Source organism: Pristis pectinata, chromosome 14, assembly GCF_009764475.1.
Source record: "Pristis pectinata isolate sPriPec2 chromosome 14, sPriPec2.1.pri, whole genome shotgun sequence".
Taxonomy (NCBI): domain Eukaryota; kingdom Metazoa; phylum Chordata; class Chondrichthyes; order Rhinopristiformes; family Pristidae; genus Pristis; species Pristis pectinata.
In genome coordinates, this window is record NC_067418.1 from 43,933,922 (window position 1) to 43,956,099 (window position 22,178).

At 42.5% G+C, this 22,178-nt stretch overlaps 1 protein-coding gene across 1 annotated transcript in view; it reads right to left on the minus strand.

Moving 5' to 3' along the window:
- The window catches only part of dgkza (diacylglycerol kinase, zeta a), a 405,283-nt gene that overhangs the window by 36,189 nt on the left and 346,916 nt on the right, over positions 1-22,178 (minus strand). The window lies entirely within an intron of this gene.

Below are 22,178 nucleotides of genomic sequence, written 5' to 3' on the forward strand. Positions count from 1 at the left end.
AAATTCCTATTCTGCTTCTAACTGTGATCGCTGATAGCCTTATTGTTAGTCCTTCCACAAGATCCAGAGCATTATATATATCTTTATGAATAGCTGTAACTTAAATTGTTCAGGCTTTTGACACCAAAAGTAAATTTAGTTTTTGTTTTAATGGGGAGGTTGTTTTTCGTATATACTGAGTAGCATTTTGTTTTCTTTTGATATATTTCTACATGAAATATGTAACATATGTCATGGAACAGTACAGCACAGGAACAGGGCCTTCAGGCCCTTGTGCCAAACTAATTAAACTAGTAATTAAAAGCCTAACTAAACTAATTCCTTCCGCCCACACAAGTCCATATCCCTCCATTCTCTGCATATTCATGTGCCTATCTAAGAACCTCTTAAACACCTCCATCGTATTTGCCTCTGCTGCCACCCCTGGCAGCACATTCCAGGCACCCACCACTCTCTGTGTAAAAAAATTGCCCCGCATATCTCCTTTGAACTTACCCCCTCTCACCATAAATACATGCCCTCTAGTGTTAGACATTTCCACCCTTAAAAAAATAATGGCTGTCTATCTATGCCCCTCATAATCTTACAAACTTCTATGAGGTCTCCCCTCAACCTCTGCTGCTCCAGAGAAAATAACCAAAGTTTGTCCAACCTCTCCTCATAGCCCATGCTCTCTAATCAAGGCAGCATCCTGGTATACCTCTTCTGTACCCTCTCCAAAGCCTCCACATCCTTCCTGGTTGAGTGGTGTCACAACAACAACCTCGCAATGACCAAGAAATTGATTGTGGACTTCAGGAAGGGAAAGTCGGAAGAAGACACACCAGTCTTCATTGAGGGGTCAGCGGTGGAAAGGGTGAGCAGCTTTAAGTTCCTGGGTGTCAACATCTCAGAGGATCTGTCCTGGGCCCAACACTTTGATGCAATCATGAAGAAGGCAATCCAGTGGCTCTACTTTGTTAGGAGTTTGAGGAGATTTGGTATGTCACCAAAGACACTCACAAATTTCTATAGATGTACAGTGGAGAGCATTCTGACTGGTTGCATCACCACCTGGTATGGAGGCTCCAATGCACAAGATTGCAAGAGGCTGCGGAGGGTTGTAGACTTAGCCAGCTCCATCTCGGGCTCAACCCTCCCCACCATTGAGGACATCTTCAAGAAGCTGTGCCTCAAGGCGGCGGCATCCATCATTAAGGACCCTCACCATCCGGGACATGCCCTCTTCTCGTTCCTACCATCAGCAAGGAGGCACAGGAGCCTGAAGACCCACACTCAACAATTCAGGAACAGCTTCTTTCCCTCTGTCATCAGATTTCTGAACAGTCTATAAACCCATGAACGCCACCTCATTGTACCTTTTTTTTTGCACTATTTATTTATTTTGTAATTTATAGTTTTTTTTAAACGTCCTTGCACTATACTACTGCCGCAAAACAACAAATTTCATGTCATATCAGAGAGTGATAATAAACCTGATTCTGATTCACAGTTAAGGGTCCTGCCATTAACTGTGTACTGTCCCATTACATTTGATCTCCCAAAGTGCAATACTTTACACTTGGCCAGATTAATCTCCATCTGCCATTTCTCCACCCATATCTGCAATCCTCTATATCCTGCTGTATCCTTTGGCAACCTTCTACACTATCCACAACGCCACCGATCTTTGCATTGTCTGCAAACTTACTAACCCACCCATCCATGTTTTCATCCAACTCATTTGTGTGTGTATATATGAGATAGAGAGAGAGAGAGAGAAAGAATATAAAAATACATAAATAGATGTATATACATACATACACACATACACAGTGGCTTGCAAAAGTTTGGGCATCCCTGGTCAAAATTTCTGTTACTGTGAATAGTTAAGTGAGTAGAATATGAACTGATCTCTAAAAGTCATAAAGTTAAAGACGAAACGTTCTTTTCAACATTTTAAGCAAGATTAGTGTATTATTTTAGTTTTGTTCAATTTTAGAGTGAAAAAAAGGAAAGGAGCACCATGCAAAAGTTTGGGCACCCCAAGAGATCTGAGCTCTCAGATTACCTTTACCAAGGTCTCAGGCCTTCATTAGCTTGATAGGCCTATGGCTTGTTCACAGCCATCGTTAGGAAAGGCCAGGTGATGCAAATTTCAAAGCTTTATAAATACCCTGACTCCTCAAACCTTGTCCCAACAATCAGCAACCATGGGCTCCTCTACGCAGCTGCCTAGCACTCTGAAAATTAAAATAAATGACACCACAAAGCAGGAGAAGGCTATAAGAAGATAGCAAAGCATTTTTAGGTAGCTGTTTCCTCAATTCATAAAGTAATTAAAAAGTGGCAGTTAACAGGAACGGTGGAGGTCAAGTTGAGGTCTGGAAGACCAAGTAAACTTTCCAAGAGAACTGCTCGTAAGATTGCTAGAAAGGCAAATCAAAACCCCAGTTTGACTGCAAAAGACCTTCAGGAAGATTTAGCAGACCCTGGAGTGGTGGTGCACTGTTCTACTGTGCAGCGACACCTGCACAAATATGACCTTCATGGAAGAGTCACCAGAAGAAAACCTTTCCTGCGTCCTCACCACAAAAGTCAGCATCAGAAGTTTGCAAAGGAACATCTAAACAAGCCTGATGCATCCTGGAAAGAAGCCCTGTGGACTGATGAAGTTAAAATAGAACTTTTTGGCCGCAATGAGCAAAGGTAAGTTTGGAGAAGAAAGGGTGCAGAATTTCATGAAAAGAACACCTCTCGAACTGTTAAGCATGGGGGTGGATCAATCATGCTTTGGGCTTGTGTTGCAGCCAGTGGCACGGGGAACATTTCACTGGTAGAGGGAAGAATGAATTCAATTAAATACCAGCAAATTCTGGAAGCAAACATCACATCGTCTGTAAAAAAGCTGAAGATGAAAAGAGGGTGGCTTCTACAGCAGGATAACGATCCTACACACACCTCAAAATCCACAATGGACTACCTCAAGAGGCACAAGCTGAAGGTTTTGCCATGGCCCTCACAGTCCCCCCGACCTAAACATCATCGAAAATCTGTGGATAGACCTCAAAAGAGCAGTGCCTGCAAGACAGCCCAAGAATCTCACAGAATTAGAAACCTTTTGCAAGTAAGAATGGGCGAAAATCCTGCAAACAAGAATTGAAAGACTCTTAGCTGGCTACAGAAAGCAATTACAAGCTGTGATACTTGCCAAAGGGGCTGTTACTAAGTACTGACCATTCAGGGTGCCCAAATTTTTGCTTCAGGCCCTTTTCCTTTTTTGTTATTTTGAAACTGTAAAAGATGGAAATAAAAAAGTAATCTTGCTTGAAATATTAAAGAAATGTGTCATCTTTAACTTTATGCTTTTTGGTGGAAATCAGGTCATCTTTTTCTTGCTTAGCTATTCACAGTAACAGAAATTTTGACCAGGGGTGCCCAAACTTTTGCCTTTTGCAATGCCACTATATATATATAAAAATATATAGACACACACACCGTAAACAACGGAGGTCCCAGTACGGATCCCTGCGGACCACCACCTGTCACAGACCTCTAGCCTAAATAAGTCCCATTGACCACTATCCTCTGTCTTATATGGGCAAGCTAATTCTGAATCCAAATGGCCAAGTCACTGTGGATCCCATGCATCTCAATCTTCTGGATGAGCCTACGAAGTGGGATCTACGAAGTGGAACCTTGTCAAACATCACTTTTGTTGTGCAAGTATATTTTAAGACAGCAGTCCTGAAACTCAAACTACCACTTCAAATCAATTTCAGGTCGCCATTCTTACATTTTAAATGGAATTATTTGAGTGCCCTATGTCTTATATTTGGGAAACAGAATGAAAAGTTTGAGCTCACCATTTGCTTTGCTGTTTGTCATTCAATCCCAACAAAAACATTCAGAATATCTAATCTGCTTTTGCAGTGAGATACTGATGAGATTGAGATGGATCAGTGGTGTTCTGGATTGCCCGGGTTGAGAATCTCGGTTATTTTTCCAAGTGATACTTCCTCAGCTGGTATTTCTATTCAGTATCAGCATTGCCACCAGCCTCCAAGCAGGAGGTGCCTCCTTGGAAGGTTTTATGATTATTTTGTCTCAGCAAGTGATTCCTTTTCATAGTTTATTACCATTGCATCGTTTCAGTGTTACTTTTAAACAATGTTTCCATCGCTTTTACTGAAAGTCCCTTTCCTCCAACACACACACGAAACCACCTCCCAATTTAGCAAGAAAAGACTTTTGGGATTTGTTCATCAGACGTTTACGTCATACATTAAAGCCACTCGGAAGAACATGGACAACAGTGACCCAAAGGAAACTCTACTGGTCCTATGCTCACAATGGCAAGGCTGAGATTTGGAATTTAGAGTCACAGAGTTACGAATCATGGACACAGGCCTTTCAGCCCAATTCGTCTGCACTGACCATCAAGCACCCATTTACACTAATCCTTCGCTAACCCCATTTTATTCTCCCCACATTGCCATCACTTCCCCCCATTTTCTACCACACACCTACACGTCAGGGGCAATTTACAGCGGCCAATTAACCTACCAACCCGCACGTCTTTGGGATGTGGGAGGAAACTGGAGCACCTGGAGGAAACCCACGCGGTCACAGGGAGAACATGCAAACTCCACACGGACAGCACCGGAGGTCAGGATCGAACCCGGGTCACTGGAGCTGTGAGGCAGCAGCTATCTGTTGCACCACTGCGCCGCCCAAGAAGAAATCACAGCAATGAAACTTTTTCTGTGCTCTGCACATTTGATGGCACACCGCCAGAAGAGGAGGATTTGGAAGCAGGAGTAGGCCATTTGTCCCCTTGCCTCTGCTCTGTCATTCAATAAGATCAAGACTGATCTTTCACTTCGCTGCCACTTTCCTGCATCAACCCAATATCAATTGATTCCCTTAATATTTAAATATCTAATGATATCTGTCTTGGATGTACTCAGTCATTCTGCTGTTCTAAGTTAATCTAGTTAATGGAAGCTATAGAGGGTGACTGTGTGTGTGGATTTGTACGTGTGCCTGCATGTGTGTATATGTGAACACCCCTGTGCATGTGTGCAGGAACAGTGCATCCCACGCGCTCCCATGAAATGCTTTTACTTCAAATCGGATTTTAAATGCACATGAATAATTTTAAAGGGCAAATTATGTTTTGAACTAGTACGGTCGGTATTAAATAGTCAGCTCCTGATCATTCAATATCTGGAGAATGTATTTACACAAATCTGTAGAAATGCGCAAAGCCCAGCTGACTTTCCAGTCTCAGAATACTCATTCCTTTTTACCTACCTCTCTCATACCTTCCCAATTTTGATCTGTACAATTTCTTTGATCTCCATCTTTCAGCTTTTCTTTCAAGAACGTTCCTAAGCTGTCCCGCCTTCACAATCCAGATATAGCAATTCTTTGTTCTCGCCAGTCTGATTTTCTCATTTGATATTCCATCTCCTCTTTTGCTCCATCCAGAACTCACGTGGCCTTTTGGTTCACACAAGCCCTCACTACAAATTGCCAATATTAACTCAAAAGTATTAGCCCTGACAGCCATCAAAATACGTACAATTTGAAACTAATTCCTTTTCTTGCAATGTTGTATTTTGTGAACAAAAATGACAAGATGTTCAGTCAAAAATGAAGCTGGCAATAGCTGTCTTAATTGTTTGGTAAACAGTGCCCAGTTCTGATGTACATTTTGGTAGCTTATCTAAAATGAATCCAGCAGAGAATCGCTGAGACTAGCACCCAGAAACAATCAATGGGAATAAATTGAACTTTTCTTTTAGTCAGACTACTTTTGTGTGACTTCTGGCTTCAGGTCAGGTACAATTGGTGGCACTAATGCAGCAATATCCAAATGCAAAATCATCTCAGACAAGCACCGATTTTTGTTTTACATTGCCCCCTTAAATGTAGAAAAATAATTTAAGGTGGCACATGGGAATGCAATTAAGCCAAACAAAAACTGAGACCAAGTCAAAGAAAGAGATGTTAGAAAAAAAAGGATCCAAAGTTCAAAGAGTTTAAAAAAACAACATCTTAAAGAGAAACGCGTGTAGAGGTAGAGGGGTTTACAGCGAGGATTCCAGAACTCAGGGCTTAGACAGCTAAGTAACACGGCCGTCAATGGTGGATTTTCCTATGGGAGTAAAGAGAGGGATGAGAAATTATTCTGCTTTGCATTACCACATTTCCTTGAAAGTGATTACATTGTGATAATGACAGGCTACTCCTTTCTTTACGCCAACACAGTGTCCTGGGGCAGCTCTTAAAAGAAATGGGTGAAATAATTTGTAAAGGGGATGATGAGAAAAGGAAAGAGATAATATCATCCAGATAAAATCTACAGAGTTCGAAAATAAACCTGCACAAATGTAAACTGAACTTCCACACCAGAAATCAATAGATTTTCTTTTAGGTTTTTGGACATTACAGGATGTGCAATTAGAACAGGAAAGTGGTGGTGGGAGATCAGCCATGATCATATTGAATGGTGGAGCAGGTGCAAGGTGTTGAATGGCTGATTCTTGCTTTTATCTCGTTTGTTCTTACAGGATCTGCCTCAGATACTGGCATGGCGAAGATCTTATAATCGATAACAATATCATCCAATCTTCTCCAGAGTAAAAGGTTTTATTTTCTAGCATCACCCTGTTTCACTCGAGTTTTCATCTCATTTCAGGAGCCCACTGGTTGATTGATTCCGCAACACATGCCAACCTTTCCCAGTATTTTTTGTTAAACTATGGAATGTTTGTTAAATTAGAAATAAAAATGATATTCAAAACTGTCACACTCTGCAGCATCAGGTAGCAATGAAATCTCAAACTAAAAAAAAATTGAAGAGATACTTCATTACAAACTAAGCAATTCTGCAACCAATGGATCAGATCAAATTCTGCAGTCTGCTACATCCCGTCATGAATGGTGATGAATAATTTAACAGCTAAGAGGAGAAGGCTCCAACAACATTTCTGTCCTCTGTGATGCTGGAGCTCTGTATATGATTTCCAAACACAATGCTGAAGCAGCTGAAAATACCTTCAGCCTGAATTATAGAATGGATGGTCCACGTCAGCCCCTCCTGAGAACCCCGTCATCACAGGAGGGTTTTTGGCCAAGTTGACTCAATACTTGCGATGTTAAACAAAAAGGCAGGGAAGGCTATGGGACCAGAAAACATTGAAGAAGCTGCAGACACAAGCGACTGCAGATGCTGCCTTCTGGAGCAATAAACAAACTGCTGGAGGAACCCACGGGTCGAGCAGCGTCTGTGGATGCCCAACACAAACTAGAAGAAGAACACGTATAACCCAGCGGTATGAACACTGAATTTTCCAATTTCAGGTAACCCTTGCCTTCTGTGCTCCCCCTTTCTCCTTATGATCCACCTCTGGTCCTCTCATTTTTGTTCCCTTTCCCACATCACCCCGCCAGTCCCAAATTACCCACTTTCGTCCACCTACCCCTTGTGGTTCCATCCATCTACGACCCGCACACTTCACTCACCTGATACCCTCCCCCATGTGGTTTCATCTGCCTTTCATCTGTCCCCTAATGGTTTCCATTATCAGCTTCCTTCCTTATCAGATTTCAGCACTTGTACCCTTTGTGTCCCCACTTATCACCCTCCACCTTCACCACCACCCCTCCCTTCCCCGGCTCCGTTTGCCCCCTTTTTTCCTTGTCTGCTTCCACCTAACACCCGCCTGTCTTTGTCGCCCAACTTTACCCCTCCTCCTCCACCACCTGACTCCTTCTGCCCATCATCCCCCACCTTTCTACCGGCTGCTGTTTCACCCCTCTCTCTCTCTCTCTCCTCTTTACACCAGCTATCTTCCCTCTCCCTCAGTCCTGATGCAGGGTCCTGACCTGAAATGTTGACAATTCCTCCCCACCCCAACCACAGGCGCTGCTCGACCCAATGAATTCCTCCAGCAGTTTGTTTCTTGCATCAGAAAACTTGTGCGCAGAAGCAGCTGCACCTCTTGCCAACAGAGTTACAACAGTGATATCAATTTGGCAACAGGAGCAGTTAACCAGGTATGTTCTGTTCACAGTCCAGCTAATTATTGCCTCTGTCTTCTTCTCAACCATCAGCAGAGTGCTGGGGGAGTGAGCAAGTAGCAGTTAATCTCTAATTACTAGTTCACTGATGCTCAAGTTTGGCTTTTTCCAGGACTACTCGACTCCAGACTTCATCACATCCTTGGTTCAAAGGTGGACAGAACAGCTGACAGCCCTTGATGTTAAGACAACATTTAAGTGCATGTGGTATCAAGACACCCTGGTAAAACTGAAGCTGACAGGAATCAAAAGGAAAACTCTCACTGGCTGGAGTCTTCCCTTGCACAAAAGAAAAAGATTGTGGTTGCTGAAGGTCAATCATCTCAGCTCTGGGACACCACTGCAAGAGTCCCTCAGAGCAGTGTCCTAGACCCAAGTGTCTTCAGCTGCTTCATCAAAGACTTTCCTTCAATCATAAAGGTCAGAAGCAGGGATGTTCGCTGATGATTGCACAATGTTCAATTCTGTTTGCAACTCCTCAGCAAATGAAGCAGTCTGTGCCAGGATTCGGTAAGACCCAAACAACATCCATCTGTGGGTGATCTGTGGGTGTGGCACAAGTAATATTTGTGCCACGTAAATGCCAGGCAATGACCAATGAAAGAGTAACTAACCACCAGTGGTATTATCATTGCCAAATTCCATCGTAAAAACCACTGCCACAAGAGCAGGTCAAAGGCTTGATATCCTGCAGCAAGTGACTCACCTGCTGACACCCCAAAGCCTTCCCACCATCTGCAAGGCACATATCAGGAGAGAATCAGGATACTTTCCTCTTGTCTGGATGAGTGCAACCCTAACAGCACTCACCCAGACAGGAGCAGAATATTCAACATTTTGGGTCGAGACCCTCCTGATGCAGGATCTCGAACTGAAGCATTGACCATCCTTCTGCCTCCAAAGATGCTGCCTGACCGGCTGTGTCCCTCCAGCAGTTTGTCTGCAGAATTATCTCTTGCTCTCCTGATTTGTTCCTTCTAGACACCATCTAGAACAAAGCAGCCTGCTTGAATGGAACTTCACCACCACCCTAAACATTCACTCATTCTCCACTGTTGCTGTGTGACTGCAGTGTGTACTAAAATGCACTGCAGCAAAGCAGTAAGCTTATGCAATAGCACCCTCCAAAGCAGAGATCTGTACCACTTGGAAGGACAAGGGCAGCAGGTACCTGGAGGAGCACAAGCTGCATTAGTTTCAGTGATGGGTCACCACCATCTTCTCGGGGACAAATAGGACTGCAAAACAGACTCTGGCATTGCCAGTGACACCCATCTCTAAAGGAATAGATAAATCACATTATAAACGGTACCTCCTGCCACACATAGTGTTGCTCCCAATTCTGAAAAAGCCCCGGATTGCCCTTCAAAAAGACGGATGGGTGAAAGTGGGTGGGGACGTATTGGGGGTGGAGGGAACAAGATTGCTGGGTCAGGCCCTGTGACCTGTTATGCAAGGAAAGATGCTTTAGTATTTGCTATTTAAGCTTCCTCAAACTGACAAGCACACCTGATTATTGCTTGGTGTGGCAAGTCATTGTTTCGCCAGATGTTTAGCTCCAGGCTAGAGCCGGTTAAAACTCCTTTTTGACCAGTTGCTGCTGGGAGTTGACAGCTGGGGCCTCCTTTGCCAGTGGGGGCTGTGAAGGAAAGCTGTTTGCTGGGGCTGGAATTGGGACAAAAATGCACAGAGTTCTGTAAAGAGAAGGGAACTATCTGCTCAAACAAGGGAAAGTTGGAACAAAAACTAAAGATAGAGTCAGAAAGATCAGAAGTCCATTGCTTTCTCCAAATCCAACTCACCTCTAAATTCTCACAAAGTTTAGAGATACTGGCTGCTGTCTGTCAGGAGTTTGTACATTCTTCCCGTGTCTGCGTAGGTTTCCTCCGGGTGCTCCGGTTTCCTCCCACATTCCAAAAAGACGAACGGGTCAGAAAGTTGTGGGCATGCTATGTTGGCACCGGAAGCATGGCGACACTTGCAGGCTACCCCCAGAAAACTCTTCGCAAAAAGATGCATTTTACAGTGTGTTTCGATGTACATGTGACTTATCACGTTTCAGAGCAGAATGTATGTTTTTGGTCATTACCTCAAAACCTTCTTACCTTAAAAGGCACTCTAAAGACACAACTGATAGAGTGTGCAAGGTCATACATTTTTCCTACACTCTGTGGTTTACTGTGCTACTGTGTTAAACTGCAGCTCACAGGAGCTAGTTCATTACCTTAGTCCTGGGAACAGAACTACAATCTGTACCATGCCACTGTTATGATTACAATGCATTGTAAACTAAGAAAGATTTATACTTATATTGTGCTATTTAAGCTTACCGGGCCACCCCAAAGCACTTCATGACCAATGGCGTCTGGTCAATGTAATACAGGAAATATTGTAGTAAGTTTGTGTACATCAAGTTCTAGGAGGCAGCAGTGTGAAGACCACCAGACTATTTATTTTAGCATGGGGAATAGATATTGACCACCACACTGGGATAACTCCTCAGTGAAACAGAGCTGTGGGATCGTATTCATCCAGTTTAGAGAACAGGTTATGCCTGTTCACGTGAGAAAGGTGGCACCCTCAGCCCGACAATGCGGTGCCATGTAGGCCTTGCAAATAGGTAGTGTCAGAGGTGGTCACTTTTGGATGACATATGACAGCAAAGTTGCAAACAGTTGGATTAGCATCAGTCAATTGCCAGGAACAGGGATGGGGATTGAAGTTTGCGACTTTGACCTTAGAGTAATAGAGTTGTACAGCACAGAAATGGGCCTTTCAGCCCACCATGTCCATGCCAACCGTTTTGCCTTTTTCAGTTTCGATATCTTATGGTGTCCATGTGAGTCATTAACTTGTTGAAAAGTTCAGGGCTCATGTGTAGGGATGAAGTAAAGACCTTGGGGAATTGCAAAGATAATGACACAGGTTTAGGAAGGATATGGAAGCTTTGGAAAGGGTGCAGAGGAGATTTACCAGGATGCTGCCTGGTTTGGAGAGTATGCATTATGAGGAAAGACTAAGGGAGCTAGGGCTTTATTCTTAGGAGAGAAGGAGGATGAGAGGAGACATGATAGAGGTATACAAAATATTAAGAGGAATAGATAGAGTAGACAGCCAGCGCCTCTTTCCCCAGGGCACCAATACTCAATACAAGAGGGCATGGCTTTAAAGTAATGGGTGGGAAGTTCAAGGGAGATATCCGAGGGAGGTTTTTTTTACCCAGAGAGTGGTTGGAGCATGGAATGCGCTGCCTGGGGTGGTGGCGGAGGCAGGTACGTTGGTCAAATTCAAGAGATTGTTAGATAAGCAGATGGAGGAATTTAAAATAAGAGGGATATGGGGGAGGTAGAGGTTAGATAGTCTTAGGCAAGGTTTAAAGGTCGGCACAACATTATGGGCTGAAGGGCCTGTATTGTACTGTACTGTTCTATGGTTCTAAGGGAAGCTACTGTACGTAATTCACTAACTGGAACAAAGATAATGGAACAAGGTAGGTGCAGCCCCATATTGTTGAACAATAGTGGAAAATGTGTATATTTATATATAAAAATGTAAATGTCGTACAAGTAATGGAATCATATGTTGGTGTTTAGTCTGCAACAAACATCCAATGTTATGGAAGCTCCTGGTGCCTCCTGGAGATTACGATAGATAGTATTTACCAGCACTGCAAGTCTGGCTCACAAACCACCTCCATATACACTACAGAGGTGGTATAAGAGGACGATGTAGTCAAATGTGGACTGAACTAGAAGGGACAGATTACCTTTGTTGCAGTAGTTGGCAACTGGGAGTTTCGTTGAAGCTGTGTCGGATCAGAAACCTGCTTGGACAATTCCATGGAGTTCCAAGATAGACAAGCACAGATTTAAAAGGCAGCAGCAATTTAAGGACTGGAGTTTGAGTTGAGACTGTTTTTTTTGGGGAAAGGAGTGGTAGCAGCATGCTGGAATAGGAGGGAGTGAGTGTGGGTGCTGAGGGAGGGAGCTGGGCATAACAGCTAAAGAAGGATAACAGTTCAAAATATCAGCTAACTGAGGATAGGAAGGAAAGTTGGTGAATTGCAGCTTAATTGGAATAGGATTGAGCAGGAGATGGGGCAAGGAAAAGATATACAAAGTAAAATCTGGTCAATGCTGGGGAGGTTATATAAAAGCTGGGAGATGAGGAGAACTTTTTTATGTCACAAGCTGTATGATCTGGAATGTATTCCCTGAAAAGCTGTGGAAACCGATTCAAAAGCAATTTTAAAAGATGAAATTGGTTGCATACTTGAAAAGCAAAAATTTGCAGGAAGAATAGGTTGTGGGATTAATAGGATTGCTCCTTCAAGTGCTGGTACAGCTATGATAGCCTCTCAGTGCTATATGATTCCCTAATGGAAACATCACCACAGCATACAGAACCACTCACTAATCTATAGAAAATGAGGAATAGATTAGTGTCTGAAAAATATGCCTAATCTTTCAGGAGTAAAATGTCAATACAGTAAAAGTCCAACTCTGGAGCTCAAGTGACATTGCTTACCTTAAAACTCTTAGGAGCCTGAAACTCTCAAGAATGATATCCTTCACTGCACAAACTGTGGCCCTGCCCATCTCACAATCCTTGCTTAAATCTTCACACAATAGAAATACAGCATTCAAACTAATCTATATTTTTTTTAAAAAGAAACTGAACACCTTGAAAATTTTCAGATGAACAGGAAGACTTGGCATGGCTTTGAAAGGTCAGGTCACGCCTCGTGAATCTGATAAAATTTTTTTTGAACAGGTGACTGAAATAATAGAGGAATGCCCATAGACTTTATTTACAAACACCTACAAAAGACATAAGAGGGTGCTAGATAAAAGCTGAAGCTCATGGAATTGAAGGTAAATGATTAACCTGGTTAGGAAACTGGCTAAACAACAGAAGCCAGGCTTTTTACGTGCTATTAAAAAACAGTTCTGTATGCAAAGAACAGCAGACATTTGGAATTCTCTTGCACAAACGGCAGTTTATACCAGGTCAATGTTAATTTTAGATCTCAGAATGATACTATGTCGCTAACTAAACATACGGCAGGATATGCTGTAAAGGGTAAATGAAGTTTGGCCACATCGGTCACAATCTCATTGAATGTTGGAACAGGCTCAAGAGGCTACATGGTCTAACCTGTTCATAGGTTCTTAAATACAGCTCCAGAATTTCACTCAAAGAAAGTATTTACAATGGAATGGAAAAGCTTGGCTCATTAATCTGCTTCAAACACTCATAGATGAATCTCCATCAAGGAAAATCACAGTCATTAACCAACATAAAAGTAAGTGAAAATCAAAGACACTGCAGATGCTGGAAATCTAAAATAAAAACAGAAAATGCTGAAAACACTCAGCGGGTCAGGCTGCATCTGTGAGAAGAGAAACAGATCGAATGCTTTGGGTCAAAGGCATTTCAACAGAGCCTACATGAAAGCCTTGTCCGAAGATAGATCTGCTCTTCTGCTTGGTAAAAGGAGTCATGGTTCCTGTCTTAGAATAAGTGTGCACTCTTTACCAACCTGGAGTAAGGAATCCAATGAATGATCCATCACAAAGGAAAATCCTTCACCTCTGTCACAGTCCTAGTGCATTAAATAATGCCTGCTGTATATCTGTACCACTGCACAACCTATGCACACATTTGAATGGTAGAGAAATACAATAAGATACAAACAATGTTCTGAGACCCACGGAGGATTGCAATTTACAACTTGGGGTATTGAATGTGTCATAAAATACCAAAAGGTGATGTGGGGAGTGGGTTGTCAAGAAGCCTGAACCAAAGATTCAGAAACATGAGGTTAATTTCTGCCATAGTAAACGAGGAACCAAATTCAGCCAATGAAATACTATGGAGTAAGAAGGACAATGAAACACACCAGACTTTTAGAAAATCCTACCTGGTTCACTCATGTCCTTTTTGGAAGGAAACCTATTTCTTTATCTGGTCTAAGCAAACTGCGATTCCCGATCCATGTAAATGATACTTAGCTTCCATTTGGAATGGACTAGTAAGCTGCTCAGTTGTACCGGACAGCTGTGACATAAAAATATAAAATAAGACAAACTACCTGGCATCAAAAAAGGCACTGGATTCCAAAAGAAAAAGGGCACATCTAGCCCAGAGAAATTCTCCACGGATGGTCCCTGGCCTACTGAGTTCCTTTAGCATCATAGTGTTTTTCACATCTAGCCCAGATGATCCTTAAAACCTTCCTCAAGAATATCTGGGGACCTGTCCCTGAATTGGGGCACAATCCAGCCAAAGAGCTGACAATGATGCACTTTTCATCTAATATCCCAGACTCCTCCACCACAATCCATGGGTTTGTCTTGTTCTACTGACAGAACAATCCACCAGAGGTAGTGGTACGAAGATAGACAGTTGGAGGCAGTGGTCCTAGGAATCCCCAAAAGTGACCCAAGGCTCTGTTAATTCTCAAGGGAACTGGTCAAATGCATGCCAAGAAAAGCCCCAATGATTAACATCACCCCTCCCTCAACTGATGAATCTGTACTCCGCCACGTCAAGTACAACTTGGAAGAAGCAGTGAAGACAAAGGACAAAGAATGGACTCTGGGTGACAGATTTCACCGTCCATCATCAATATGGCTTGTGAGTACTGACTGAGTCATCAAGTCTTGGAAGACGAGGGCTAGTAGTGCATTGGATAGCCGCTGACTCAAACTCGCCTCCATTCACACAAATATTGCTGATTCTTTATCATCACCAGGTTGAGATTCTAGATTTAATGTCACCATCAGGACAATCTGGGATGGACACTGAATGCTGATCTTGCCAGCAATGGCCATCTCCCATGAGAGAGAAGAAAATAGTTGTACTAGATACCCCTTAGGCTTATATTATAGGAGGCAAAGTATTACCAGATTTATTCTGAATTACATGGGAATGATTGCAATCTCCTGTGAATATAGAATGACCATTATCAGTTTTTATATTGATATGAGAAATTCTGAATAAGAACATAACTGATAATTTGCTTTTGTCAGTCTTTGAAGCTTTCTGTTGGTACTTTTGTGTTCTTTGATGAGAGTCCCCATGGACTAAGAAGCAATGGTTATTATCCATTCCTCTGGGAGACTTTTCAGCTCATGTTCAGCTTTGATAGCTGAGCTGGAAACCACACATCATGCAAGGCTACACTGAAGGGATGTGTGTACTTTGATTTGATTTTAAAAACACATTACCTAAAAGCTGCACCACAGTCGAGGCCAAATAACGAAGGATGTTGTCTGCATTTTATCAAGCATTTTCCTGGCCTTAAAATATGGTTGTGCAACTTGTGTAGTGATGGAAATGTACAGCCCCACAGCATTAAAATCTTTTTTGGAATGCACTGTTAAAGAAAAGCTCCCCACAAACTTTACATACTGAAATTATATTTTCAACATAAATAAACGCTTGTAGAAACCACTTTGGTGTCCAACTCAACTCACGTCCAACAAGCATTGTTTTTCCAAGTGTAGCCACTGTTCTGTTGCAGGATATGCATCAGCCAATCTGTGCACAGAAAGGTCCAACCAACAGGAAGGAGGTAAATGACCAGATAATTTGCTCTGATGATGTTGTTTGACATTATTAATTCATGCAGAGAAAAATGACGCAATTTGGCAATTCACGGTCAATCAGTTGAGTGTGTCTGGGAAACCCACCGATTTGATGAAGTGGACGTTAGATGACATTGAGTTGCATTACAACAAAGCCTAAATGGCAACTGCTGCACAGCTCCCGGTTGGCGGTTATGCAGCAGGAACAATTTACGTCAAAAATTATTCCCCAGCTCGTTTTATTTGTCAGGGAAATAATTAACACAGCAGGGAGGGAAATATTTGCAAAAATTTTGGTGGTTCACTGAAATGTAAATTCTTGTGCTACCCAACCTCATTCTCCTGACTCAAGCCATCTTGTCTGGAGGTGTTGCTTGCACCTACACTGCATTATGAATCAGTTCAGGGTACTAACTTACACAAAGCCAATATATCATCAAATAGGTAAAGGCACCTCAAAACCATTATAATCAAGTGTTGTACTGTATTAACACTTCAGTCAGTAAAAGAATGTGTAATCCACCTGTGACACTTTAACACACACTTTCACTGGTCCCACAGAAAAACTAATGGATGATAATTATAGATTCTTTCTTCAAATATGGATTATCTCTGCAGGAGGAGTGTTTTGCACTGTCTGACACCAGAGCAAAGTATTCTGTGATTACAGGTCTGCCACTGGCAGTTGGCAGTGGTGGGAGCCAGTTGCAATGATGAATTAGTACAATAGCACCAGAAGGGTACCAGGCATTGAACTGCTACATTTGATTTCTTCCTGCTGTGTAAATAAGCTGGGGGTGACAAATCAACCAACTAAATCCTGCGTGACCTGAGTGTGAAGTAGTCGGTAATTTATTTTCCATTTATTGCATTTTGTATAATGGAAAACCTATGAGATAAATTGCTGTAATCTGTCTTGCATTTAGTCCAATGAAAATTCTTCGTCATGTGAATTGGGTAGAGGCTCTAGGACTGTTATTACTCATAAAAATCAACGAGGCAGCAGGTTTGATTTTGGCCTTGGTTCAGCCTTGGACATCCTCCACCAGAATAGCAAAAACAATTCATCCATACGAAACACCAGCTTAATTTCACTCTGCACAAATGCTGTCTGACCCGCTGTGTACCTCCAGCATTGTCTGCAGGTTTCCAGCATCGGTGATATTGTTTTCTTGACTAACAGTGAGGGCATCATTACAATTCTCAATATCCTACAGCTGGAAGGGATCCCGCTTTTGACTTTGAGTGATGGCTAAAGGAAAGTGCACACATAATGGTGAAAACAGTATTGGGGGTACCTACAATGGCACCTATTCCTCCCTGAACTTCATCCCTGTCTACTGATAAAACATAAGCACCATTTGGGATTGATATATTCCTTCATTCGGCCATTCATATCTTTCGATCTTGTCTCGTCCCATGTCTATTGCCAAGTCCTGTCACATTTCACTTCGAGCCTCTTGGGTCCTCAACCAACTTTTATCCCAATCCATCAGAATTTCTCAGCCTTCCTACTCCTCTGCCACTTCTCCAGGCTGTAATATTCAGTGAATAAGCCCATAATTGTCCCACTTCTTTCTTTCCATTTATTAAAATATTCACTGCAACAGTTCCTCTTCCCAATCTTCTTTTCTTCCTAATCTAGTGTTGCAGTGCACCCACTGAGGGTTAACATTGTTAACCTCCAACCTAACCTTCTCAACACACTAACCCCTACCTCTTCAATCAGCAGTTTTAGGAAATGGGTATTGCTGGAAAGGTCTGCATGTATCGCCCATCCCTTGGGAGGGTTAGAACGGCTCATTTCCTAACATAACTACAGTTAACATGGTGAAGGGATTCCAGAATGTGATTATGGAACAGTTTCTAGGAATTTTACTCTGTGACAATGAAGGTGTTAATAAATGCAAATAGCTGTTGGTTTTTGAAGCAGTACATCAGTGACTTTAGGGAAGAAATTTAGAATAAAAATGTAAACTGCAATTAATGGCATTGACACATACTATAACACCACCAAACCTGATGGCATCTGTGGATAGCTCAAGATTCACAACCATGGATTCTGAAAGACCACAGCAACTCCCTCTCCTAAAGTGCACCACAAGCTCACTGCACTTGTTTTGCTCAAAAGTCTCCTCACATTCAACTGGAATTAATTACAGTGCTCAAGCTCTCTCCCATTTAGGTGCCGACTGAGAAGAAAGAATGCTAATTATACTGTTGGGAATCATTCAGCTGAGCCATGCTTGTCCAGAAGCTGTCAAAATCTTGCTTGAGGCTGCTATCTGTCAGTTATGGTAGAAGAATGCTCATTGCCTGTAACTATCATGTCTGACAGCATTCCTGTGCTCGGATGTGTGATAGGGAATGACAGACTGATGTTCCCAAGCAATGCAGAAACACCTAGTCTGAACATTATGGGATCAAATTGACCTACAAAGATACATCTTAAGTCCTTATCTCTGTCACTTACTGAGGATCACCAGTTGTTTAACACAGGATTTTAAAAAAAGTCCAAACAGTGCAGCACATTTGAGGTCCAATGGTGATTAGGTGTGCTTTTGAGAAATATCTTTGGTCCAGTGGTACCAGTGTCAGTTGTGCATTTGCACAGTATTCCAAAGGCTTGAGCACCAAACCCAGACCTGTGCTGTACCAAGACTGTACTGTCCCTTTGGTTGAGATGTTCACCCAAGGCGCCCAAATACAGTCACAGAGTGAAACAGCATGGAAACAGGTCTTCAGCCCAACGAGAACATGCCGACAATCAAGTATCACTTACACAAATCCCATTTTTCTTTCAGGTGATCAAAAAAGATCCCAGGCAATTTGAAAAAAAAATTCAGTAGGTTCCTCAGTCAACTAAAACTCCCTGAAGAAATGTCATCGACCTGCAATGTTAACTCTCTTCCCAGCACCACAGATGTTCCCTGACCTGCCGAGTATTTCCAGCATTCTCTGCTTTTAGTAACTCAACAGATGACCTAGTCTTCAACTCACTGTTATTAGTGGAGCTTGCTGTGTGCATTTTGCAGCAGAGGTTTCTCCACTAGAAACATGTGACAACATATGAGAACGCACTTAACTGGCTGAAAAGCATTTTGGAACTTTCTGTAGTTGTGAATGATGCTATGTAAACGCGAGTCTCTCTTTTAACTCCACTGAGTAACAATCTGTGCCACGGCACTGTACAACATACCAAGTGACGGCAAAAGAGGAAATAGGAACAGGCGTGGGATAATCGGATACTTTTAAATAAGACCATTATGTTGTTGATTGGAAGATCCAATATTCACTGCTTGGGTTCAAACTTGCAAGACAATGGGACAAAATTGGGAGGAGACAGACTAATTGCAAAATGGATTATTCATTAAGGTAGCACATCACAAAAGCAAAACACCTTTGCAGGGAGACAGAAAGAGTTGATACTTCAGGAAAAAGCTGCCCACTAGATTGGCACCCCATCCATTCCATTACACATCTTTTCCCTCCACCACTGGCATATTGAGGCTCAGTGTAAAACATCAAGACCAGCAGGCATGTAGGAACACAATCACATTTGATATCCCCTACAATATTGGCTTGGAAACACACTGTCATTCCTTCACCAGATTGGGTTAAAACTCATTGAACTATACTCCACTGCACCATGGGAATACCATCACTGCACAAGGCTGCAGTAGGTTCAAGCAGGCACCTCATCAAGATTGCCCACATTTCATGAATGAATAAGCTCAACAGCCAAGTGGATGGGTTCTTCTATGTTTTTAGATTGTATATCAAAAAATAACATATTTAAAAGACTTTTATTCCCCACAACTCACTTTTCTTTTCCTTGCTTTTACTCCATCTTTGCCTTCAGCTTGCCAGTCAGGCATCAAAGACAACCAATGATTCCAAGGGACCTGCTGCTAATACTTTGGCTAGATCTCTCAGAAAGACACACAATGTGGTGCAGCTGGCAGAACTGCTGCCTTATAGTTCAATTCTGACCTCTGGTGCTCTCTGTGTGAAGTTTGCATGTTCACGTGTGTTTCCTCCTCCAACCCAAAAACGTGTGGGCTGGTAGGTTAATTGGCCACTGTAAATTGCTCTTAGCATGTAAATGAACGGTTGAACCTCGAGGTGGAGCGGCTGGGGGGTTGATGGGCATGAGGGGAGAATGGGTTAGGATAGGATCAGTGTGGGTGCTTGATGTGGACTTGGTGGGTCAAAGGGCCCGTTTCTGTGCTGTATCTCTCTAAGTCTTTCTTTCTCAATAACTCAACAATGTCAAGAACCACTGGTGTGACTGCTTCCCTCACTACACCTGCCAGCATGTGTTGGATGTGAGACAAAGTTAGTACAGCACACCCGCAAGGAGAAGAGATGCTGGCTTCACTTTCAGAACATTAAAGGGACCTCTATCAGACCTCGAGATACAATGGGAAACGCAGATGCTGTGGCAATTTTCAGGCATGGGAGGGCAAACCTGGCTGTCACCCTAAAATGTCTGTCCTGACATTGCAAGTTTGCCAAGCAGGAATTTAAATACCTGGGTGACAATCAGCCTCCGATTGAGAATTATTGAGAAAAACTGGGATTAGATGCTGGTAACCTGAGCCGCAGATGTGATATTTATTACAAATATCATTAGTCGTGAGCATCTCTTTTTCAAATTGCAGTGAACACAGATTTTAAACCCTTTACTATAACAAAACTGAACTTTTCTTCAGCCAATACATGGCACCATCCACTGCTTTTTCTAAGTTCTTAATGTAATTATAGGTGAATGGTTACTTGAAGCATTGATGCTGGTTGTGGTCAAATATAGCATACACCAACAAGAAGTGACAGATAAACTGTACCTGCAATTGCAAATAGCCAGTTACAAAATTCATATTTTTATATCTTCTTACAACTTAGAAGGAGGATATTCTGCCGATTGAGTCCATGCCAACTGTCAGAGCAATCCTATCAACCCCATTCCTCCCCTTGTTTTCCTGTAATCTATTCGCTCTCACACATGCCCGGTATAGGTTTGGCATGGCAACTGCTCCACCCAAGACCGCAAGATACTGCAGAGAGTTGTGGACACAACTCAGCACATCATGAAAACCAGCCTCCCATCCACGGACTCTGTCTATGCTTCTCACTGCCTTGGAAAAGCAGCCAACATAATCAAAGACCCCTCCCACCCCAGACATACTCTCTTCTCCCCCCCCCCCCCCCCCCCCCCCCCCCACTGGGCAGAAGATATAGAAGCCTGAAAACACATACCATCAGGCTCAAGGACAGCTTCAATCCCACTGTTATAAAACTATTGAACAGACCTCTTGTACAATAAGATGAACTCTTGACCTCCCAATCTACCTCGTCATGGCCTTGCACCTTACTGTCTCCCTGCACTGCACTTTCTTGTAACTGTAACACAATATTCTGCATTCTGTTATTGCTTTTCCCTTGTACTACACCCAGGTACTGATGTGACGAAATGACCTGTATGGATGGCATACAAAGCAAAGTTTTTCACTGTACCTCAGTACATGTGATAATAATAAACCAATTATGTGCCCATTAACACCAACCTGCACATGTGGCCAATTAACCTACCAACCTGCACATCTTTGGATGTAGGAGGAAACTGAAGCACCTGAGGAAAATCCACACAGCCCAGGGAGAAAATGCAAACTCCACATAGACAGCATTGGAGGTCCGGATTGGATCCAGGTCACTGGGGCTCTGACACAGCTGATCTACTGGCAGTGCCACTGTGCTGCAATAGAGTCATGTGACTCATGATTTCCACAACATATCCCCTGATTTAAATGTTTATTGTACAGAACTCCTTCACATAAGGCACAGATAGTGCAACTGACTCAATAACAGAATTAATATGATAGCAACATGAAAATAGCTCTGCTCCCATGAACATCAGCATCACAGACATAGCTGATTCCCCAATGCTATGTAGTAGAACAAGGGAAGGGAATACTCCAGAGTTACTGATATCGTAAGGAAACGAATACTGCAGAGCAAGGGATACCACAGCGTTACAGAAACCCCAGGGAAAGGGATACAGTCGAGTTTCTGGAATAGGAGGTAACAGATACTATTGTGTTCTTGAAAAACAAGGTATAGTAGTCTTATTGAAAACCTGGTAACATCAGCTAAGTGATATCGTTTTACTGAAACCGCAAAGCAAAGGATACTGTAATCTTAGTTAAGCAGCAGGGTAAAGGATGACATTTCTGAAATAGCATGTAATGGATGCTATAGGGTTAGTAAAACATCAGGATGTTATAGTGTTACTGAAACAATAGGGAAAGTGACATTATTGAGTTACTATAACAGCAGGGCAAGGGATGTTATAGTCTAACTGAGCAGTAGGAGGGATACTAAAAATCTTACCAAAACAACAGGGTAAAGAGTATAATAACGATCACGAAACAGCAGGTGAAAGGTACCGTATTGTTAATTAACATCAGCAGGGTAAGGGATCTATATTGACAATGAAACAACAAGGTAAAGGATCAG